This window comes from Hypanus sabinus, chromosome 29 (assembly GCF_030144855.1).
Source record: "Hypanus sabinus isolate sHypSab1 chromosome 29, sHypSab1.hap1, whole genome shotgun sequence".
Lineage (NCBI taxonomy): Eukaryota > Metazoa > Chordata > Chondrichthyes > Myliobatiformes > Dasyatidae > Hypanus > Hypanus sabinus.
In genome coordinates, this window is record NC_082734.1 from 38,204,172 (window position 1) to 38,224,951 (window position 20,780).

The 20,780-nt window shown below is 45.1% G+C and overlaps 1 protein-coding gene across 2 annotated transcripts in view; it reads right to left on the reverse strand.

The window, feature by feature from the left end:
• LOC132383243 (zinc finger protein 239-like) overlaps positions 1-6,249 on the reverse strand; it is a 29,275-nt gene extending 23,026 nt beyond the window's left edge. The window contains exon 1 of one of the 2 annotated variants that reach the window (XM_059954174.1): positions 5,736-6,249. The gene's annotated coding sequence lies outside the window, so the exon portion shown is untranslated. The remainder of the gene's footprint in view (positions 1-5,735) is intronic. The other variant, XM_059954175.1, reaches the window with a different exon arrangement.
• Positions 6,250-20,780: the final 14,531 nt, after the last annotated feature.

The following is a 20,780-nucleotide window of genomic DNA, read 5'->3' on the forward strand; positions in this document are numbered from 1 at the left end:
CTACCTCAAAATGAACAGTTTTGCAACCTTGCACAGTTGATGGACATTGGGGGAATCTTTCTTGTTTCTAGTATGGACTGTGGGCAAGGTTTCAGCCTAATGAATCAACTCAAAAACAAGCTGAGAAACCGTTTTGGTTAGGGATCGGCAACCCGCGGCTCCGGAGCCGCATGCAGCTCTTTCATCTCTGTGCTGCGGCTCCCTGTGGCTTTGGAAAATAAATGATGAGTATTTAATTAAAATGTATTTTATGTTAGTCTGTTAGTTTTTGAAAGGTAATTCTAAATTTGAAGATTATGATGATCTTGTACAATCTAAATAAAACGTGTTTTTTGTTGCTATTAATATACGTCACCACTGCCAATGCCTGACACCCACCAGTGCATGATTTCTTTAATTTTTCGATCCAAGTTAGGCTAACTATGGAGAATTCTAAAAAAAGAAAAGTGACTGAAGAAAACAGAACGTTTAATGATACGTGGGCAGATTCATTTGCTTTCACTGCTGACCAGACTGGCTTACCGGTATGCTTAATATGCAATGAGAAACTAGCAAACAACAAAAAGTGAAAAGTCGCAAGACATTTCCAGAATAAACAAGCAGCCTTTGCTCAAAAATATCCGGATGGAGATGAGAGAAAAAAAGCTGTTTTGGAACTGATGCGGAAGGTTGATCTGAGCAAAAATCATTTCAAGAAGTGGATGAAGTCTGGAAAATCAACTACATACGCTAGTTATATTGCCGCTCAGGAAATAGTCAGGCACGGGAAGCAGTTTACAGTTGGTGAATATCTAAAATAATCTTTCATTAAGATTTCAGAACATCTATTCAGGGACTTTAAAAACAAGAGTGAAATTGTGCAGAAAATCAGGGATATGCCCCTCTCTGCAAAGACTGTCAAAGACAGAACCATAAAAATGGCAGAAGACATCACAAGACAGCAAATTAAAGACATCAATTCAGCTGCGGCCTATTCGATTGCCTGTGACAAGTCTAAAGACAAAGGTGATATTGAACAAATAGCACTGTTCTGCCAGTATGTAAGCTCTGCCGGGCCACAGGAAGAAATGATTGAGTTGATTCCTCTAAAAGGCCAAACACGGGGGGGGGGGGGGGGAGGACATCTGTGAGGCTGTCTTGAATTGTTTAAGAGCCAAAGGAATAAAGACCACCCACCTGGTGTCAGTAGCTACTGATGGGGCACCAAGTATGACAGGAGTGCACAAGGGATTTGTGGCTTTACTGCAAAAGTCGCTGGACAGAAAGCTGCTGACTTTTCGCTGCATCTTGCACCAAGAGGCACTGTGCGCTCAAACATTTCCTCCGGAATGCACAGAAGTAATGGATGTTGTCATTCAGATTGTCAATAAAATAATGGCAAAAAGTTTAAATCACCGTCAATTCCATTTGTTACTGGACGAGCTGCAAAGCGCATATTCTGATCTCCTGCTGCACAACAAAGTCCGGTGGCTGTCAAGAGGGGAGGTGCTGAAACGCTTTGTTGCGTGTCTGGAAGAAGTGAAAACTTTCCTGGGCAGCAAAGGGCTCACCTTTCCTGAGCTGAAACAGCCAGAGTGGCTGGAAAAGCTACACTTCATGGTAGACATGACAGCGCACCTGAACACGCTGAACACAGCTCTTCAGGGGAAAGGACGCACAGCCCTGCACATGTTGGAGGATGTTTTGGCACTTGAGCGCAAGTCGACAGTGCTTGCCAGAGATTTACAGAAAGGCACATTGTCTCACTTCCCCAATTTGAGAGAGTTCAAACAAGCTCATGACATGATAAATTTGGAGTATTTACATTCTGCAATCATCGCAATGCAAACATCGTTTGGGAAACGCTTCTGTGAGTTCAGAGAGGAAAAAAACACATTATCCTTCCCGGTCACTCCCCTGAGCATCCATCCATCCCTACTGAATACGACTGCATTGGCAGGTGTGAGTCAACCTGATCTTGAGCTGGAACTGGCCGACATAGCCGACAAAGACATATGGGTGTCCAAGTTTAGATGCTTGACAGCAGACCTTGAAGACGTTGCCCGTCAGAAGGCCGTTCTTGCTCAGAATCACAAATGGAGTGATATTGAAAACCTCCCCAAACCGGACAAACTTGTGTTCGAAACATGGAATGCTATCCCTGACATTTATGTAAACATTAAAAAGTATGCGCTTGGAGTCCTGTCGATCTTTGGATCCACATATGTATGTGAGCAGGTGTACTCCAACATGAACTTTATTAAAAACAAACATCGCGCACGCCTCACAGATGACAGCTTGCGATCCTGTGTAAAGATGAAGGTGACGTCATACAGCCCTGATGTGCAGACGCTGTGCGCTGAGGTCCAGGAGCAGAAGTCCCATTAACCAAGTATGATAAATATTTTAATTGCCTATTATTTTACGTATATTCATATTTTTTCATTGTTCAGTGAAATAGTCCTTTTATTTTTCAGATTGACAGCTGGCTGACGTTATTTTTGGTTTGCTGCTGGCGGACAATTTAAGTTCGGCATTTTTCATAAATACAAGAAGGACTCAAATAGACATTGAGTATTTTACTTAAAAGTAACCTTCAACCCAACATCTTTTTTTCGGAGTTCAAAATGTTTTTGTTGCATGCAGAAATGTAATTTCATTTTCTCTGCAGGAGTTCATCGATTTCATAAATGCTACACATTATAGTTTGTTTATGCATAGCATAAAGGCAAAAAAAATGTTGTGTGCAGTGTTATTTCATTTTAAATGTCAAACGGGTTTTGTGGCTCCCAGTGTTTTCTTTTCTGTGGGAAACAGGTCCAAATGGCTCTTTCAGTGGTAAAGGTTGCGACCCTTGGTTTAGGTGAATGTCATTTGGATATGTTAATGAGAATCAAAAGCTGTCAATTGGATAGAAATTCTATTAGTCTAGGTAAGGTTACAAAGAATGGGTAAATGCCAAAGACAGGAGAGAGAAAAAAATAACTGAGTGACTTAAATAGGTATGTTATTTTGTTGTTATTCTGAGCAGTTTTATGTCAAATATTTTGTAAACCTACATAAACTGTTCCATATGTGCATTCAGTGCGTATACTTTTGGCGCAGGAAAAAAATTTACACAAGATCTTTGTGCACACTAACTACTAAAAATTAGAGGGAACATTGGTTGACACTAACATCTTCCCAATCAGAGGTCAGGCTGTCTATAATCTCCTTCCTGCTGCCTTCCTCCTTTCTTAAAGAGCAGAGTAACATTTGCAATTTTCCAGTCCTCTGGCACCACACCAAGAATTCAATGATTTTTGAAAGATCATTTCTAATTCCACCACAATCTCTAATGCTATCTCTTTCAGAACTCTAGGGTGCAGTTCCCCTGGTCCGGGTGACTTCTGTACTTTTAGGTCTTTCAGCATTTTGAGCACCTTCTCCCTTGTAATAGTAACTGCACCCATTTCTTTTCCTTCACACACTACAATATCAGGCACACTGCTAATGTCTCCCACAGTGAAGACTGGGGTAAACTACTCATTTAGTTCAGCAGCCATCTCCTTGTCCCCTCCATTATTATTCTCCTGCCTCATTTTCTAGTGGTCCTATATCCACTCTCATCTCTCTTTTGTTTTTAACATACTTGAAAAAACTTTTATGATCCACTTTGATATTATTTGCTAACTTGCTTTCACATTTCATTGTTTCCTTTCTAATGGCTTTTTTAGTTGTTCTCTGTAAGTTTCTAAAAAACTTCCCAATCCTCTATCTTCCCACTCATTTTTGCTTTGTTGTATGCCCTTTCTTTTACTTTTACAATAGCTTTGACTTCCCTTGTCAGCCATGGTTGCACTATTTTACTATTTGAGTATTCCTTCATTTTTGGAATACACAGGTCCTGCACCTTCTTCATTTTCCCCAGAAACACATGCCATTGCTGCTCTGCTGACATCCCTACCAACAGCTCCTTCCAATTTATTTTGGCCAACTCCTCTCTCATATCACTGTAATTTCCCTTACTCAACTGAAAGACTGCTACAGCAGACTATACTTTCTCCCTATATTGCGATCACTGGTTCCTAAGGGTTCAATTATCTTAAGCTCCATATTTGTCTCTGGTTCATTACGTAACACCCAATCCAGTATAGCTGATCCCCTCATTGGCTCACCAACAAACTGCTCTAAAAAGCTATCTCTTAGGCATTCAACAAATTCACTCTCGAGATCCAGTAGCAACCTGATTTTCCCAATGGACCTGCATATTAAAATCTCCCATGACTACCATAACATGGCCATTTTCATTCGCGTTCTCTATTTCCTGTTGTAACCTGTGGTCCATCTCCCAGCCACTATTGGGAGGCCTGTATATAATTGCCATCAATGTCCTTTTACCCTTGCAGATTCTTAACTCAACCCACAAGGATTCAACATCTTCTGATCCTATGTCAAATCTTTCTTCTGATTCAATGCCATTCTTTATAGGTAGAGCCACACCACCTCCTCTGCCTACCTTCCTATCCCACTGATATAAAGTGTAACCTTGGACATTCAGCTCCTAACTACAACTATCTTTCAGCCACGATTCAGTGATGGCCACAACATCATACCTGGCAGTCTGTAAAATTGCAACAAGATCATCCACCTTATTTCTTACACCACGTGCATTTAGATACAACACCCTGTGTACCGTATTTGCTATCCTTTCTGACTCTGCATCCCTAATGATTTAATACTCAGCCTGTTTGCTGCAACTAAGTTCCATCACCTACCTGCCTTTCCTGACAATTTGACTGCATGCTTTCTTTACCTTTTTACCATCTATCCTATCCTAAGTCCTTTCACTCCGGTTCCCACCTCCCTGCCACGTTAGTTTAAACCTCTCCCCAACAGCTCTAACAAACCTGCCTGTGAGAATATTGGTCCCCCTCAGTTTCAGATGCAACCCATCACTTTTGAACAGGTCATATCTCTCCCAGAAGAGATCCCAATGATCCAAGAACCTGAAGCCCTTCCCCCTGCACCAGCTTCCTAGCCACGCATTTATCTGCCAAATCATCCTTTTTCTTCCCTCACTGGTGCAATCCAGAAACTGCTACCCACGAGGTCCTGCTCTCTAAATTCTCTCTTCAGGAACTCATTGTAGTGATATGTACCAAGACATCTGGTTGCTCCCCCTCCCTATCCAAAATGTTGTGGACGTGATCTGAGACATCCCTGACCCTGGCACCTGGGATGCAACATACCAGCTGGGTGTCCCATTAACGTTTACAGAATCTCCTGTCCATTCCCCTCACTATCGAGACCCCTAACTTCCCTTCTCTCTGTTTCCCTTCTGCACCATGGACCCATGCTAAGTGTCTGTAACCTGGTCTCCAGGGCATTCTCCAAGAAGGTCATCCACCACAAAAGTATCCAAAGCAGTACACTTGTTTTTGAAAGGAATGGCCATAAGGGTGCTCTGCCCTAAATGTCTAAGTATTTGCATTTCTCCTGACGGTCACCCAGCTACTCATCTCCTGCAATTTCAGGGTGACTACTTCCTTGTAACTTTGATCAATTATACTCTCGCTCTCATGTACAAGCCGAAGGTCATCCAGATCCTAACACAGTCTTCAAGGAGCTGCAGCTGGATGCACTTCACGCAGATGTAGTTCCCCGGGAGACTCTGGGTCTCCCAAGACTCCAACATCTGGCACGAAGAACACACCACAGACATTTAAATGGTACAATAAGAGCGGGGGAGAGAAAAAAAGGAAACCATAACATACACTTTACAGAGCCGACACCTTTTCCGAGCTTCTACTCTCGTTATTGGCCTACTCTCGGCAATGGCCGCTCCGCTTATTCCTTCTGTATTTTATTTAGTTCGTAAAGCTCTGTTGATGCCGCTGATAGGCCACGTACAATGTACAGATACTAAATGATCCTTTGAACCCATGGCCGACTCTCTACCCAGAAACCCTCACAAACGAGAGACTCATCCAGCAGCCTCGATGCGCATGCGCCATGTAAATAGTGCTAGCGCCTTCGCTCCTGAGTAGAAAGCTCCGCGAGCCCAGGTACGGATCGTGGGGTTGAGAGAGTAGGAATGGACAGGGAATGTCCCGAAATGTGAAGCCACAATGTGTCCGGATCTCTCAACAATTGTCCATCAGTCGCGGTGTGGACACCAGTGATGATGAAATCCCCACTCCTACCTCCAGTCGATCCTCCATTGCTTATCGTCGGCTAGGCGCATGCGCATAACCAGGAACGCTCTGTTTTTACGCATGCGCATTTGGTCGCTGGGTCACCGATGGCAAATTCTGAAATCGCGGTTGTGAGATTTTTGAAATTACTGAGATTACAAAAAAACATTGAAAAGAGCAGGGAAGAAGGTTAATCACGTATAATATTCTTCCTTGGTCCAAAGCCTAAAGTAACGAGGAATATTTGGGACATATCGTCAGTGATAGTCACAGTAGAAATTCAAGGTTAACCTCTTCACCCACACACCGGTGACCAGTTCCAAAAGAATGAGAGGTGAACTCAACCAGGTAGCAGCTGGACTGAGTGGCCTTTCCACTGTACATTGGCTGTGTGACAGACACATGAGACACAAGGTTTGAAAAAGAACTGATTCATTTCTCACAGATCCACAATATTTTAAAACCAGTGTATTTTAAAACTAACCAGCAGAGTCAACGGCTCCAATGCTCAGTGACCAGGATTCACTCTTGATGAGCAGCCACAAGATCTGCAATCGAGACAAGGCGTTTTGCTGCCCTACTTGTTGGCCTTTAATTTTGTCCTGGAGGACCAAGAGGAGGGAATGTTAAGAGTTAATTTTTGGGTTTAGGTCGTTCACATTTTGCAAATGGCTTCGGCCACCAGTCTTCTGTTCTTTGACAAAGTACTGTGGATTGAGTTCGCACACGAGTAAATCTGCAGATGCTGGAAATTCAAACAACAACACACACAAAATACTGGTAGAACACAGCAGGCTAGGCAGCATCTATAGGGAGAAGCGATGTTGACGTTTTGGGCTGAGACCCTTCGTCAGGACTAACCAAAAGTTCAATGTATTTCTTAAAAGCTGTGAACCCAGTTCATTTGTAACAATGCTGTTCCTAAAAGGTGTGAATACCGGAATACTAACCCAGATGCTGCAGGTGGAAGTGTGAAATTTACAGGTAGTTTCAAAGACGGCATTATCTATACTTTGTCAATATGAATTGTCCTCTATGTTAAGCATGTAAAATACCAAATAAATGTATTGTGGATTCAGTTTGGAATAATACCAGCCGAATGCTGCTGGTGCCGGTGGAACGGATTTAATCAAAAGGTGTGAAAGGTTCAAAAGAAGGCATTGTCTATACTTGTAAATATGAATTGTCCTTTGTGTTAAGCAAATAAATATCAAGCCCACATTGGACTAGCAGACCTTTTCCACCAAAGGGTCTCCGTATTGTGATTGCTGTACCTTGTTGTGTCAAATAAAGAACATGCTTTGTATCTACCAGTAACTCTATCTCCGCTGATTTCATTCACACTGCAGCCTGAGATTGACAGTCCTTCAGGATCTTCCAACTGCAGTCAGTCACCATGATGATCAAAACATAGATCTCTTTGAACTTCTTCCCTGGAGTGAAGTTGCTGGTGGGATGATTGACCTTTGCTGACTCTCAACAGAGGTTTGGCCTCTATGTATTGTGAACACTGGAGCCTCACAAAGTGGGTTAACTGAATGAATTAATCCCTTTCCACACTTGGAACAGGTGTGAAACTATACTAACAGAAAAAGGAAAACTGAGCCAAGAATAACTGCTCACCTGAGTGAACTGGCTGGTGTTTCAATAGCTCATGTGACTGAATGAATCCCATCCCACACATGGAGTAGATGAAAGGCATCTCCCCACTGTGAACTTACTGGTGAATCTACAGGTGCAGTGGCCAGGTGAATCCCTTCCAAAATGAAAAGCAATGAGTGGCAGCTCAGTGAGTTCAGCTCTGTGGCCATTTACCAGGTCAGATCATGAACCTCTCCATGTCTTGGGTAGAACCATAGAACATTACAGCACAGAAACAGGCTTTTGGCTTCTTGGCTGTGCTGAACCATTTTTCTGCCTAGTCCCAATGACCTGCATCTGGGCCATATCCCTCCAAACCCCTCTCATCCATATACCTGTCCAAGTTTTAAATGTCAAAAGCATTCACCACTTCATCTGGCAGCTCATTCCACACTTCCACCACTCTCTGCGTGAAGAAGGCACCCCTAATGTTCCCTTTAAACTTTTCACCCTTAACCCATGACCTCTTTTTTTTCTCCCCTAGCCTCAGTGGAAAAAGCTTACTTGCATTCATTCTATCTATACCCATCATGATTTTATACACCTCTATCAAATCACCCCTCATTCTCCTACACTCCAGGGAATAAAGTCCTAACCTATTCAACTTTTCTCTGTAACTCAGTTTCTCAAGTCCCGCAACATCCTTGTAAACCTTCTCTGCATCCTTTCAACCTTATTAATATCCTTCCTGCAATTAGGTGACCAAAACTGCACACAATACTCCAAATTCAGCCTCACCAGTGTCTTGAACAACCTCACCATTACATTCCAACTCTTATACTCAATACTTTGATTTATAAAGGCCAATGTACCAAAAACTCTCTTTTATGACCCTATCTACTTGTGACACCACTTTTAGGGAATTATGTATCTGTATTCCCAGATCCCTCTGTTCTACTGCACTCCTCAGTGTCCTACCATTTACCTTGTATGTTCTACCTTAGTTTGACCTTCCAAAGTGCAATACCTCACACTTGTCCACATTAAACTCCATCTGTCGTTTTTCTGCCCATTCCTCCAGCTGGTCCAGATCCCTCTGAAAGCTTTGAAAACCTTCCTCACTGTCCACTACACCTCCAAACTTTGTATCATCAGCAAATTTACTGATCCAATTTGCCATATTATCATCCAGATCATTGATATAGATGACTAATAACAATGGACCCAGCACTAATCCCTGTGGCACACCACTAGTCACAGGCCTCCACTCAGAGTAGTAATCCTCCACTACCACTCTCTGGCTTCTTCCATTGAGCCAATGTCTAATCCAATTTACTACCTCTCCGTGTATACCTAGCAGCTGAATCTTACTAACTAACCTCCCATGTGAGACCTTGTCAAAGGCCTTGCTGAAGTCCATGTATACAACATCCACTGCCTTCCCTTCATCCACTTTCCTGGTAACTTCCTCGAAAAACTCTAATAGATTGGTTAAACATGACCTACCACACACAAAGCCATGCTGACTTTTTCTAATAAGTCCCTGTCTATTCAAATACTTGTAGATCCTACACGAGGAAATCTGCAGATGCTGGAAATTCAAACAGCAACACACACAAAATGCTGGTAGAACACAGCAGGCCAGGCAGCATCTATAGGGAGAAGCGCTGTCGACGTTTCAGGCCGAGACCCTTCTTTTGGTTCCATACATAGCCGACTGCTCTGATCTTCAAGAGGACTAATTTTATCCCTTACTATCCTTTTGTTCTTAACATACCTGTAGAAGCTCTTAGGATTATCTTCACCCTGACAGCCAAAGCAACCTTGTGTCTTCTTTTAGCCCTCCTGATTTCTTTCTTAAGTATTTTCTTACTCTTTTTATACTCCTCAAGCATCTTATTTCCTCCCTGTTGTCTATACACATTATACATCTCTCTCTTCTTCTTTATCAATGTTCCTATATCCCTCGAGAACCAAGGTTCCTTATTCCTATTCATTTTCCCTTTAACCCTAACAGGAACATACAAACTGTGCACTCTCAAAATTTCTCCTTTGAAGGCCTCCCACTTACCAATCACATCCTTGCCAGAGAACAACTTGTCCCAATCTACGCTTTTTAGATCCTTTCTCATTTCTTCAAATGTGGCCTTTTTCCAGTTTAGAACTTCAACCCAAGGATCAAATCTATCTTTATCCATGATCAAGTTGAAACTAATGACGTTATGATCACTGGAACCAAAGTGTTCCCCTACACATACTTCCATCACCTGCCCTAACTCATTTCCTAATAGGAAATCTAATATTGCATCTTCCCTGGTTGGTACATCTATATATTGATTTCTTCTTGCTATGACTGGTGTGGTGTCTTCTCAATCATCTCCTCCTTCACATTCAAGGATCAATTGTGTTCTAGTGCTGGTGAACTGACAGACTCTGCAGAACTGCCATATTGTTGTGCTCGAGATTCCCACACAGAAATTCTTTGTCTTTTCTAACAGCGAAAAAACTTTGAAAAGAACGTCAATGAGTGAAAGACAATATTTCAGCCAAGATCATTTTAGTCTTTATAATGACCTCTGACATCACACTCTTAAAAGGGTGGACACAACTTGGCGGAACAACAGTTCTAATTGGGCACAGTTCAGGCACAACTTCAAATTCTCTGTCTTCCTGTCTGTATCAGAATGGGTCAATTCTGCCCTTCATCAACCTCTGACTTAGCTCAGTTTGTCTTTCTCTATTAGAGAATGCTTCACATTCTGGGTATGTCTCAAGACCTACAAAAAGCACACAGTCCTTTCCTGCCCATCACCTCCCTCTGGTACTCTTCCCCCTTCCCTTTCTTCCATTCCCTCTGTCCTCTCTGAGCAGATTTCCTCTTCTCCAGTCCTTTATCTCTTTCACCAATTGATTTCCCACCCCACCAATTGATTACCTCACTCCTCCTCCTCTCCCGGTTTCACCTATCACCTACTCCCTTGTACATTTTCCTCCCCTACCCCCACCTTCTCACACTGACCTCATCTTTTCTCTGCAGTCCTGATCAGGCCTTAAATATTAAGAGTTTACTCTTTTCCACAGATGCTGCCTGGCCTGCTGAGTTTCTCCAGCATTTTGTGTGTGTTGTTTGGATTTCCAGCATCTGCAGTTTTTCTCTTGTTTGCAAGAGCACACAGTATTTCCACAGCTGCTTTTACAGATTTTATGATTATTGTGACCATCCTGACATTTGACCTCTGACTCAGAGTCAGCAATGTCACTTGACCTCAATAGTAGGTTGTAAGACTTTCTTGTTACAGATTGGCACTATGTAGTAGATTTTTTTTTGTGTAAATGCTACTGGTCACTTGTTAGCCAGAACATTATTATGTACTCTAAACAGGACAGAAGGAAAGCAGTGGCAGAGAGTCAGAACTACAGGATGTTGAACAAACAAGGCTCAAAACGTCGACTGTACTTTTTTCCATAGATGCTGCCTGGCCTGCTGAGTTTCTCCAGCATTTTGTGTATGTTGCATGGATGTTGAACAAAAGTGATTTTCCAAATGAGCAAAGGTAACACAATGATTTTGTCAACTGTCTATTCCTCTCCCTGGAAGCTACAGGTGCAGCACAATAGCATAATGGTTAGCACAATGCTTTATAATACTTGTGACCTGGTTTCAATTCCCACCACTGCCTGTAAGGAATTTGTATGTTCTCCCTATGACTGCGTGGGTTTCCTCCAGGTGCTCCGGTTTCTCCCACTGTACAAAGATGTACCAGGTGGTAAGTTAATTGGTCATTGTAAATTTTTCCATGATTAGGCCAGGATTGAATCGAGGGATTGCTGGGTGGCACAGCTCAAATGGTCAGAAGGACCTATTCCTCACTGTATCTCAATAAATAAGCAATAAATATAATAGTGCCAAAGCAGAGCAAGGTAAGCTGCCTTAACGTCTATCATCTGGTAGCACTCACATCTACTGTGGTGAAATGCTTTGGGAAGTTGGTCATGGCTGGAATCAACTCCTCTCAGCAAGGACCTGGACCCACCGCAATTTGCCAATTGCCACAATAGCTCTATGGCGTATGCGATCTCATCTTCATTAGCTTGGATCATCTGCACAATACGGATACCATATCAGGATGCTGTTTCTTGACTACGTCAGAGTTGAGCATAATCATTCCTACAGTTCTGATTGAAAAGCTCCAGAACCTGGGCCTCTGTACCTCCCTTTGCAACTGGATCCTCGACCTTCTGAACAGAAGACCACAATCTGTGCGGATTGGGACTAACATTTCCACCTCCCTGACAATCAACAGTGGCACACCATAGGGATGTGTGCTCGTCCACTGCTCTACTCAGTCCATGACTGAGTGGCTAGGCTCAGCTCAAAGGCCATCTATAAATTTGCTGATGATACAATTATTGTTAGCAGAATGGAGACAAGAAAGCATACAGGAGCGAAATATACTAGTTAGTTGAGTGGTGTTACAGCAACAGCCTTGTACTCATTATCAGTAAAAGCAAAGAACTGATTGTGGACTTCAGAAAGGGTAAGATGAGGGAAGACACACCAGTCCTTGGAAATGGATCAGAAGTGGAAAGACTGAGCAATTTCAAGTTCCTGAATGTAAATATCTTTGAGGATCTCACCTGAACCGAACATATTGATGCAACTACAAAGAAGGCACAACAGCAGCTATATTCCATTAGGAATTTGAGGAGATTTGGCATGTCAAAACAAAACTTGCAAATTTATACAGATGTACTGTGGAGACCATTCAAGCTGGCTGCATCATACATCTTAATATAGGGACTACTGCACAGGATTGAAGTAAGCTGCAGAGTTGTAAATTTGGTCAGCCTCCATCTTGAGTACTAGCCTCCATAGTGTCCAGGGCATCTTCAAGGAACAATGACTCAAAAAGACAGCATACTTCATTAATGACCCCACCACCCAGGACATACCCTGTTCTCATTGCTACCATCAGGAAGGAGGTACAGAAGCCTGAAGGCAAATGCTCAGGAATTTTCTTCCCCTCTGCCATCCAATTTCAGAATGGACACTGAGCCCATGAACGCAATCTCACTAGTGTTTTATTTCTATTTTTCACCTCTTGTTGAAACTATAATATATATGTTATTGTTATAAGCTATATAACAATATAGTTATATGGTTCCAAAGTTGTCAAGCCGAGGGGTGGTAGTGGGGACAAGCTCCCACTACTTAAAAGTGCTCCTCATGGCTTGTCCCTCAAATAGCCTCTGACAACCAAGTCCAGCTCCTGGCCTTCTTGTGTGGCTTAGCCTCTAAGCCTGGCAGAACTGTTTATACTGTCAGGAGAAGGGGCGAAGGCGGGTCCCAGAGCCTTAAAACCAGTGCTTCAGGTAGATGGAGCCTGGGAAGGCAGTCCATTTAAGAGAAGGAAAACTCTGATTTCAAAACTCCTCTGCCTTGCGGCCATACCTACTCATGGGAAAGACTTCGGGAGTAAACCCTGAGGACAAATCCGGAGCTGAAGTCCCTAAGGCAGTCTGACGTTGCCTTCAACCTCATTCTGGGAACTCCTGCGATGACACTGGTGCCAAGCTGTTTCAGCGTTTGCCCTTCCCTTGGACAACATTGCTGTCATGGAGAGGGGAGGCTTGCAGCATGGGCAACTGTCGGTCTTCCATACAACCCTGCCCAGGTCTGAGCCCTGGAGAGGAGAGACTCCAGCAGACTTTCCAGGCGCAGATCCATGGTCTCACGAGACTAACGGATGCCACTACCATATAACAATGTACTATTTTATATATATACTGTGAATCATGGTAAAAATATATACATACTGTAATTCACAGTTTTATTTCTCTATTATTATGTATTGTAATTGTATAATGTATTGTACTGCTGTCGCAAAGACAACAAATTTCACAACTAATGCCAGTGATATCAAACTACAGGGTAACATAATTAGTGAAAGGTGCATAATTCACATTAAACAACATTGAGTTGGGGTTCACCTTAAGGGGCTGGTCTGATATGATGACTTAATTTAGTGGAGTAATTATGCACTTTGTGTTGTGTTTAGAGTACAATAAAGATAAAACACCTCTTGCCATTTTTATTTGCGAAAACCTACATTGATAACCCTGAAGCGCTTGAGCAATAAGCTCAATGTTAATTTTTGACCATCATGGTGACTGAATCCAGTTGGAAATTCCTGAGGGTCTATTAAAATCAGATTCTGCAGATATTGTGGCAGCTCATCACACACAGGGGTGAACCCTGGTCACTGAGTGTTGGAGGGGTTTCTTCTGATGTTAGTCTTAAAATAGACTGATGTTTAATATTGTCATCCGTGACAATAAATCAGTTATATTTCAAATCCTATGTCTTAGGTGCTTCCTGTCTCTGTCACATGACCAATGTACAATAGAGAGACCACTCAGTCCAGCTGCTACCTGTTTGTGTTCCTATTCACACCAGTGCTTTTAAGTCCATCTCTGCTGTTCACCTCTCACTGACCCTATAATGTCTGGTTGCCACTGTCACCAGTCTGCAAGTGAAGAGGTTTACCTTGAATTTCCTGTGTTCACTGGGGTTTTGTCTCAAATATTCCTCATTCCTCAGGGTTCTGGGTCAGGGATGAATGTCATGGGCAGTTAAACTATTTTTTTCTCTGCTCTATTCAATAATTTAGGTAATTTTCACTTATTTCCAAGGCCTGTGCCTCACATAGCTGGGTTGTTGCAGTACAACACTCCCCTCTAAAGTATGAGAGGAGAATGATGGGTAAATCTTTGATGGAACAGGTCAGGAACAAAAGAGGGGCCAGCACAAATTGGCTTTGGGCCAGTGGTAAACTACATATACCTGTCTGGACACGCCCCTCTGCTGACTGCTCCTGTGGCTCCTCCCACAGACCCCTGTATAAAGGCGATTGGGGCACTGCTCCTCCCTCAGTTTCCGAGATGTCGTGCTCCCTTTTGCTGTTCTCTTCCAGTCTCCGAGAGTTATTGATGGTGCATCAGGGCTACATGCCACATAGTTATAAGGGGGCTAGAGTTTCGGGGAGGAGGGAATCAGATGAGGAGGATGAGGCTACGAGTGAAAGATCAGCAACATTTTGAAACTGATTGAAAAAAAGAGGTTCATGTTGGCAAAATGCTGGTGGAACAGTGGGTCAGGCAGCATCGACTATGGAGAGGAATAAACAGTCAAATTTTTGGGACAAAACACTTCAACATGCCTAAACTGTTTATTCCTCTGCTTGGATGCGGCCTAACCTGCTGCACTTTGTTTGTGTTGCTCCACAGTTTGTATTCAGCATCTGCAGAATCTCTTGTGCTTTATATCTGTATTTGTAAGTGCGTTTGACTTTGACCGTTGTCATACGGATTGCCAGTTGACATTAAGCATATTGTTTGTGAAAGCTTGCTGCATTAAACCAGCAGCTGAGTTTTCCATGTAAAAACACTGTCTGCATTTGAGACATGTGGCTTGCAACTGGTGCTTACCCACAAACATTCGCGCTTCAGAATTTGCTGTCGGTGACCCAGCAAACAAATGGACAGGTTGAAGCTGGTTCCTGTAGATCATGCACGTGCTCACTGTCCAGCAGGCTGTAGAGGATCAGCAGCCAGAGGGAGAAGGGCTCCGGGCAGAGATTGCAGCAGCACCGGCATCCACACCGTGACTGAGGGACAATTGTTGTGAGCTCCAGACAATCTGTACACAGGCCCCGGGGAGCTTTCTGCCAATGAGGTACGAAAGTGGCACCATTTCTATGGCACATGCGCATCACTGTGACCGTGATAGACTGGCAACACACTCAAAATACCATTGGGTTAGAGGCTACCCAGATAGAATCTGGGGTGTTGCTCCTCCAGCCTGAGCGTGGCCTCATCACGGCAGTAGAGGAGGCCATGGACTGACATGTCGGAATGGGAAGTGGAATTGAAATGGGTAGCCGCATTTACTAGCAGACTGGTAGGGCTCGGTGAAGTGGTCTCCCGATCTACGTCAGGGCTCATCAATATATAGGAGGCCACACAGGAAGCACCAGATACAGTCTGCCCAAAACGGGGATTACCCATTTCAATGCTACTCCAACCTGAAGCCATGAAGATCGATTTCCCGAGCATCTGGAAAATGCCACCCCCTTCCAACCCTCACCAGTCCCATTCCTGTTTCCCTCTTTCACATTATCTCCTTAACTGCCCACCTCTAGCCTCTGGAACTCCTCTCCCTATCTTCCATGATCTACTACCCTCTTCTATCAGATTTCTCCCTTCTCCAGCCTTTTATCTCTTTCACTGATTAACTTTTCAGCTCTTTACTTCACCACTCCCCCTCTCCTGGTTTCACCTGTCACCTTGTACTTCTTCCTCCCTTCCTCCCACCTTTTTGTTCTGACTTCTTATCTTTTGAGCCAGTCCTGAAGAAGGGTCTCAGCCCGAAATGTCCAGTTTACTCTGTTTCATAGATACTGTTAGAGGCTGCAGGGAGATCTGTTAGAGGTTTACAAGATTATGAGACACATAGATAAGGTGTTTATTGACTGTAGCTCAGCATTTAATGCAACCATTCCTAAAGTTTTGATCAAAAAAGCTCTGAAACCTAAGTTTGCTGATAGCCTGGAGGATTGTCAGACGTTGCAGTGCAACATTGATAGGATGCAAAACTGGGTTGAGAAGAGGCAGATGGAGTTCAACCCAGCTAAGTGTGAAGTGGTTCATTTCTGTAGGTCAAATTTGAAGATAGAATATAAGACGCTTAGCAGCGTGCAGGATCAGTGAGTTCTTGGAGTCCACATACATAGGACACTCAAAGCTGCTGCGCAAGTTGACAGTGTTATTAAGAAGGTGTATGGTGTGTTGGCCTTCATCAACCATGGAATTGAGTTCAAGAGGTACTGTTACAGCTATATCAGATCTTGGTCAGACCCCACTTGGACTACTGTGTTCAGTTCTGGTCACCTCACTACAGGAAGGATATGAATACCATGGAAAGAGTGCAGAGGAGATTTACGAGGATGTCTGGATTGGAGAGCATGCCTTATGAGAATGGGTTTTGTAAACTTGGCCTTTTCTCTTTGGAGCGACAGAGGATGAGAGGGGACCAGATGATAAGAGGCATTGATTCTGTGGATAGCCAGAGGCTTTTTCCCAGGATTGAAATGACTAACATGAGGGGCATAGTTTTAAGGTGCTTGGAGGTAGGTACAGAGATACCTTTTTCAGAGGTAAGTTTTTCACACAGAGTGGTGGGTGCATGGATAGCACTGCCAGCAAAGCTGGTAGAGGTGGGTACAATAAAGTCTTTAAAAAGACACAAATAGGTACATGGAGCTTAGAAAAATAGACAGCTATGTGAAATTCTAGGCAGTTTCTAGAGTAGGTTACATAGTTGGCGCAACATTGTAGGCTGAAGGGCCTGTATTGTGCTGTAGATTTCTATGTTTCTAAAACTTGGGCCTTCGTACCTCCATCTGCAACTGGATCCTCGACTTCCTTGCTGGAAGACCGCAATCTGTGTGGATCACAAATAATTTCTCCACCTTGCTGACAATCAACACTGGTGAACCTCAAGGCTGTATGCTTAACAAACTGCTCTACTCTCTCTACCCCCATGACTGTGTGGCTGGACATGGGGTGAGATGAGGGAACACACTCCAGTCCTCAGAGGGAACAGACTGGAAAGAGTTAGCAACTTCAAGTTCCTGGGTGTCAACATCTCTGAGGATTAATCCTGGGACCAACATATCAATGCAATTACAAAGAAGATACGACAGTGGCTATATATCATTAGGTGCTTGAGGAGATTTGGTTTGTAACCAAAGAGGTCACACATTCCTGCTGTTAGAGACCATTCTAAATGGCTGCATCACTGTCTGGTAAGAGGGGGGGGGGCAGGGTGGAGCTACTGCACAGGATTGAAAGAGCTGCAGAACATTGTTAACTTGGTCGGCTCTTTCATGGGGACTAGCCTCCCTAGCATCTGGGACATATGGATGCCTCAGAAAGATAGTATCCATTATGAAGGACCCCCATCACCCAAGTCATGCCCTCTTCTATTGCTACCATCAGGAAGGAGGTACAGAAGCCTGAATGATTGAGGAACAGCTTTATCTCTTCTGCAATCTGATATCTGAGTGGACATTGAACCGATGAACACTACCTGTCTACCCCGAGCCCTGCCACAGTGCTCTGGGCACATAATCCGCTGTCCAGTCCAAGGCCGCTCTCAACAGCATGACAATTAGATCGATCCAGCCTTGCTCCTGGTTTTTTTCCCTTCGTCCATGTGGTGAACTACATATACCTGTCTGGACACGCCCCCCCACTGACTGTTCCTGTGGCTCCTCCCACAGACCCCTGTATAAAGGCGATTGAGGCCTGAGCCCTGCCCTCAGTCTCCAGGATGTAGTATGGTGGTCAATTGCTGCTTGTTCTTTCTTCCAGTCAATAAAAGCTGATATCTCTCCTCATGTCTCAGAGAGTTATTGATGGTGCATCAATTTTATTGACTGGAAGATTTTAAAACATGGAAAGTATTTTACGTCCTGAAAAATTGGACTTGGACCCCCAAGCCCCTGAAGCAGCTCTTACCCTTGAACTCTGGCTTGCATGCTTCCAATCATACTTGGAGGAGGTTAGTGCGACTGAGCCCACTGTTATGCACAGAATTCTCCTCTCGACGGTCACCCCGAAAGTTTACTTCAGGGTCAGAGACCTGCCGACCTACCAAGGGGCACTGGACGCCCTCAAAAGACAGTACCTGCGGCCAGTGAACACCGTCTACGCAAGACATCACTTAGCGACGCGACAACAGCAACCCGATGAGACGAGCGCCGGGTTTCTCCGAGCCCTACAGACACTCGTGCGGACTTGCGACTGCAAAGCACTGACGGCGGAGCAGCATTCGGAGCTCCTGGTAAGAGATGCCTTTGTTACAGGGATCAGGTCAGTGTATGTGCACCAGCGGCTGCTGGAAAATGCCGATCTTACCTTACGCTCAGCGATCGAAAAAGCCGACACGCTGGAGGCCGCTCTGCACTACGCCGATGCTGTCCAGCCGCGCGATCCCCCGCCAGTCCCGTGGACACCTCAGACCCTGCCGTTGCCAGTTCCCACGAGTGAATTCACCAACGCCGCTGCCAGTCGTGATCCCACGAACTTCCTGAACCCGACCACAGCTGCTGCCGGTCACAAGACCGCACAGTGTTACTTCTGTGGACTTGAAAAGCACCCCTGAAAACGCTGCCCAGCCCGAGAAGCGACCTGCTCCAGCTGCGGGAAGAAGGGCCATTTCGCCAGGGTCTGTAAGTCTGAACCACGAGCGGGGTCAGGCAGCGCTGCGTGTGAGGCATGGGGGCCGCCATCTTGCCTGCCTGGATGGGGGCGGCCATCTTTGCTGGCGCCACCTCACCCCACCCCGACCCACCGGTGCTTACCGGGCACCAAGATGGCAGTTCAACTCTGGCCTCCATAACCCTCGACCAAAGCGCCCCACACCAGCTTGCAAGGTCAATGATGGACATCCTGGTGGAGGGGCACAGGACTAGCTGCCTGTTTGACATGGGCAGCACTGAGAGTTTTATTCACCCGGACACGGTGCAACACTGCGGACTTGTGACACGGCCGGTAAGCCAGAGATACCATGGCTTCTGGGTCGCATTCCACAGACATCCGGGTGGGTTGTGTAGCGACATTGGTGGTGCAGGGCACAGAATATAGGAACTTTGCGCTACTGGTCATGCCTCAACTGTGCTCGCCTGTGCTATTGGGGCTCGACTTCCGGAGCCACCTGAAAAGTGTGACTATGGCATATGACGGGCCCCTCCCACCACTCACTGTCAGAAATCCTCAGTTTTGTGGGACTTCGTCACATATCCCGCTACTGACCACACACACACACCAACACACACATCCCACCCAGCACCATGCCGACAGCTGTGCTACTGACACCACTTGTAGCCTCTCCACCCTCAAGATCCCTCCCCCACTGCTCTTCGCCAACCTGACCCCCGATTGTAAACCTGTGGCAACTAAAAGCAGGAGGTACAGCGCGGGGGACAGGGCCTTCATTCAGTCAGAGGTGCAGCGGCTGCTCAGGGAGGGGATCATTGAGCCAAGCACAAGTCCTTGGAGGGCCCAGGTAGTTGTTGTTCGGACCAGGCAGAAAAATAGGATGGTCGTGGACTATAGCCAAACCATCAATAGGTTCACGCAGCTTGACATGTACCCCCTACCCCGTATCGTGGATATGGTCAACCAGATAGCTCAGTACAGGGTGTACTCGACAATAGATCTGAAATCCGCTTATCACCAGATCCTCATCCGCCCAGAGGACCACCGCTACATCGCCTTCGAGGCGAGCGGCAGGCTCTATCACTTCCTGCCCGTCCCATTCGGTGTCACAAATGGTGTCTCTGTCTTCCAGAGGGAAATGGACCGGATGGTGGACCAGTGCCAACTGAAGGCCACATTTCCCTATCTGGATAATATCACCATCTGTGGTCACGACTGGCCAGATCACAACGCCAACCTCCAACAATTTTTCCAAGTGGCCAAACCCCTGAACCTTACTTATAATAGGGACATGTGTGTGTTCGGAACCACCCGACTCGCTATCCTTGGGTATGTCGTGGAAAATGGGGTCATTGGCCCTGATCCCGACCGTATGCGCCCCCTGTTAGAACTCCCTCTTCCCACCACCCTCAAAGCCCTCAGGCGGTGCCTGGGCTTCTTTTCCTATTACGCCCAATGGGTCCCCCATTACGCAGACAAGGCCCGCCCCCTGGTCAAGTCTACCACTTTTCCCCTCTCTGCCGAGGCCCGCGCAGCCTTCAGCTGCATTAAAGGGGACATTGCCAAAGCAACGATGCATGCAGTGGAGGAGACCATTCCCTTCCAGGTAGAGAGTGACGCCTCCGATTTCGCGCTTGCTGCTACCCTCAATCAGGCAGGCAGGCCAATAGCATTATTCTCTCGTACCCTTCAAGGCTCTGAAACTCGGCACCCCGCGGTGGAGAAAGAAGCCCAGGCCATAGTGGAAGCTATTAGGCACTG